We start from the raw sequence: 4,036 nt of genomic DNA, 5'->3' as shown, positions 1-4,036 counted from the left end.
GGGAGTGTGTGGTTTTGGTTGCAGGAGTGACAGCTAAATTTGAAAAACATTTATGGTCTTGACATAGGTATGAGTCCCACTAAAACAAATTATGTAAGTTGACTTGGTCTTTTAAGAGTCCTCTCCAGGTCTCCAGTTGCGTTGTGGAGACTTTTCTTCCTAAGTCCAGGTCAAAAACCGTCTTCAGTTTCAGAGCAGCCAATTCCCATTTGATTTACACCTCCCTGAATCCATCACAGATCCGTGTAGACCCACATGATACAAATAAAATGTCGATGTAAAGGACTGTGCTGTGTGAAGTGATGGCTCCCATCGCCCAAGGGCTGACACATTTACTGGTGCACTTATCTTATACATGGGCATAACCATTAATTACCTCTGTCCTCTTCTCCACAGGCCACCTTCCAGCCTCTTCCCTCTCATCCCTTCTCCCTCAGGCAAAGTGTCTCCTCTGTCTAGCAACCTCTGGAGACTTTTTTTTTATGGCAACAGAATGGTCCAGGTCACGTCTATCTACTGACAAAAGGATAATCAGTGCTGCTGGCAAAAATCCTGTTCTTGCATCTATTCATGTGGATCTGAAATGCCTGAAATGTGTTCAAAATGCACTTTGCTGCTGTCATTAAGTCATCTGTGAAGGACAAGGAGTAAATAAGGTACCATCAGCTCAACTCGGGAGAGGAAAAAAGATCGTGTGGGCGATCTTGGACTATTTTCAGCAGAGGTTTTGTGCTGGCGTGGGGTGGCTCTCAGGCTCACAAAGGAAATTTGGGCACAAACGAAGCGTGAAGCCCTCAGTGGGCACAGCAGAGCTGCGGTGGGCAGCAGGTGTTTGTCCTCAGAGCCCGTGGGCAGGGCAGCCCCGGCCCGACCTCACAGCTCACCCCAGCACGGGCTGGCAGGAAGAGCTGCCTGCTTTGCTGAGCTTGGATAAACATTAGGATCTAATTTATCATGTGACAGGAAAGGAAACCCTCCCCCCACCCCGTTTTTAACAGCCTTTGTTTGAATTTCAGTGTGTGGTTTTTGAGATGCAAAGAGTGGAGAGAGATTTAACCTGGGTCTCTGGACTGATTACTTTGCTGTCAGCTGATGTATGTGGGGCTCTTTCCAGACACATCCACAAGTGTTACATCTCACTAAATGACATGGACAGGGAGCCAGACCTCTTGCTGAACTTACAAAAGAGACATCACACTCATGTAATTAAAAAGATCTGAGCTGCTGGTGCTCTTCATGTCGGATGGTATATTCTGGGTTACATGCCCAGGAGGAAAAAAAAAAAGAAATTGTTTTCCTTGTACTACAAAGTAAATAGGACTGAGAAATATTTTGGTATTTGCAGAGCCTAGGAGTTTTGACTTTATCATTCCACATGTATTTCATGCAGCATGGAGCATTATGCAAAGATCTGGTCATTCACTTTTTTTTTCCTAGAATTTCAAGTCCTGCCCTTCCCCGCTGATCTGGTCCCAGCTTTGGTGTACTGGACATGGGAGTAGCAATCAGCTTTAAAGTCAGACCTTTCAAATATTTTTGGGGCACCTCAGAAGCTCTGCTGTATCCACAGTCTGGGCTCTGTGTGGCATTCAGAGTGTGGTGCCTAAGGAAGGTATTTGCAGTATGCCACATGGGAGGCATAATCCTTAGCTAGGATATTCTGGATGTAGGTTCCCTCCTGGACTAAGCCATCCTGTTGGGCATGAAAAAATACCTGGCTCTTTGCAGCGCCTCCTTCTCATGTAGTAGACATTTATATGCTGTGGGAACTCTGTTCCCACCTGAGGCTGAAACCCATTTCTCAAGAAAGTGCCTAACCACTGGCATTTCCACCCTCCTCTGAAACTTGTGTACAGAGTGATTTGAAGGTGACGGAGATAAAGGTGAGGCTAAGGAGGGTCTGCAGCTAAAACCTCCTGCCCCATAGGTGGGAAATCCAAACATGGATGTGAAGAGATGAGCACGCTGAATGCAATATCTGTGCCTTGTTAACAAACTGGGTGAAGTTTAATTATAGTGGAGTCCATCCATTTTTATTCTCAATTCAGGATTGTGTGCTAGGTTCTTTGCTTTCATAATGAAGCAGGATTATAGCATGGTAGAAATCTTCTTTTTTTTTTTGTTTTAACTATTTAAGGACAAAACAAAACTTAGTTTCAAAAGAAAAACACACGTTCCAAGGCATCCCAGACTGAGAGAAAGTGTTATTCCATGTTTTAGGATCTACATGAATACTGAGGTTAATTAATTTATTCCACATGACCTGGCTCTGAGATCAGTTAATTGGGCTGGATATATTTCAGTGTCCAGTTTGAGAGAGATTATCAACTCTGTGCCCATTACAGTCTTTAACCTTTTGCCCTTTCATCCACAAAGTCTCCATTTGACTCACATGTTAAACACAAATCAAATGAGTCCTTCTACTAACATTATTAATTTTCACTTTTTATGTGTGATGAGCTGAAGTGGAATGGTGTTTGTTCACACAGCCATGAACTCCACTTTATTTTCCAGCCTTGTTTTGATATTGCTGCAGCAGGTTATTTTGAAAATGCTGCCCTGGCAGCTGCTCAGCCTGAAGTCTTCTTCATCCACTGAAAATCTGGATCAAAGCTTATCAATAAAAGCATTTACCTATGTATCTGTTAATTCATAACAATTCATTTTGGACTCTTTTTGCTACTCTTCCGACATTGAAAAGTCAGACCTCAGTTATTCAGACATTCAGCACTAAATCTGTGCTGGTCTATATTTGGCAGAATTCACGGTTTGAATGTGCCTCATCATATTTGGCTTTTTCCTCAAAGTTCCAGTTCCCAGAGTCATGGGATTACATTAGAAACTTCAGGAGGAAAAACAAAAAAGTAATTTAGACCTCATGGCTGTACAGGGAAAACTTATAAAATGTGGCTTGAATTCACTCTAAAGGCTCAGATACTAAAAGGAAAGAGCATAGTGTAGTAAACTTGTAAAGAATTTTGTATGTGGAAAAGGAAATGGACTCATTAGTGATCCTTTCTATCCAGTGTTAGGTGTTGAGATGTTGTGTTTACAAATTAATCCACATAATCCAGCCACAAATCTGCAAACCTTCTGTGCAGGGACTGCCACTTTTTGGTATGACTTGCCTCTGTCTGCCTAAATGGCCCTTGATGCCTTTTAGAGATTTCCACTGTAAAAGCAACAATAGGGTCCAAAATGCAAATACTTAATTCAGGGTGGTAACACAGATGCAAAGAGAGGAAAGAGACTTTTCTAAGCTTTGCCTGGCACACTTCAACTTTCAACTCGTGGGCATGGTGAATGCTCCAGAAGAGAGCAAAAGCTATAGAAATGCAAGTGGAAAAACATTTCTATGGTGTTTTGGAAAAATAACAGTCAATGTAGCCAAACCCAGTTTCCTGTGGAGAACAGGCTATGCCAGAGAAGTCGCCCCTCGCTGTGCTGGGGATCTGGCAGCTCTGCTCCACAGGATCACAGAATGGATTAGCTTGGAAAAGACCTCTGGGGTCATTGAGTCCAGTCTATGACCAAACACCACGGTGTCACCCAGGACATGGCAGTGAGTGCCACATCCAGCCTTTCCTTAGATATGCCCAGGGATGGTGACTCCAGCACCTGCCTGGGAGCTCATTCCAACGTCTGATCACCCTTTCCGTGAAGAAATTCTTCCCAATGTCCATCCTAAACATCCCCTGGCAGCTCAAGACTATCTCCTCTTGTCCTGTCATCACTTCTCTGGGAAAAGAGACCAACTTGGCACCACCTTCTCTCAGGGAGCTGTACGGAGTGACAATGTGCCCTGCTTTTGTCCAGGCTGAGCCCCTTTTCCAGCTCCCTCAGCCTCTCCTGGTGCTTCAGACCCTTCCCCAGCTCCATTCGCTTCTCTGGACTCGCTCCAGCCCCTCACGGCCTTTCGAACGGAGGTGCCCAGAGCAGGTCCCGGCCTTCGGGCTGGCCCAGGCGCCGGGAGCGGGCTGGGGCGGCCGGCTCGGGCGAGGCGCTGCGATCCCGCCTCGCCACATGCAGGCCCCGG

The sequence above is a fragment of the Geospiza fortis genome, unplaced genomic scaffold, assembly GCF_000277835.1.
Source record: "Geospiza fortis unplaced genomic scaffold, GeoFor_1.0 scaffold590, whole genome shotgun sequence".
NCBI lineage: Eukaryota > Metazoa > Chordata > Aves > Passeriformes > Thraupidae > Geospiza > Geospiza fortis.
The sequence above is the reverse complement of the archived record's forward strand: the minus strand, read 5'-3'. Positions refer to the sequence as shown.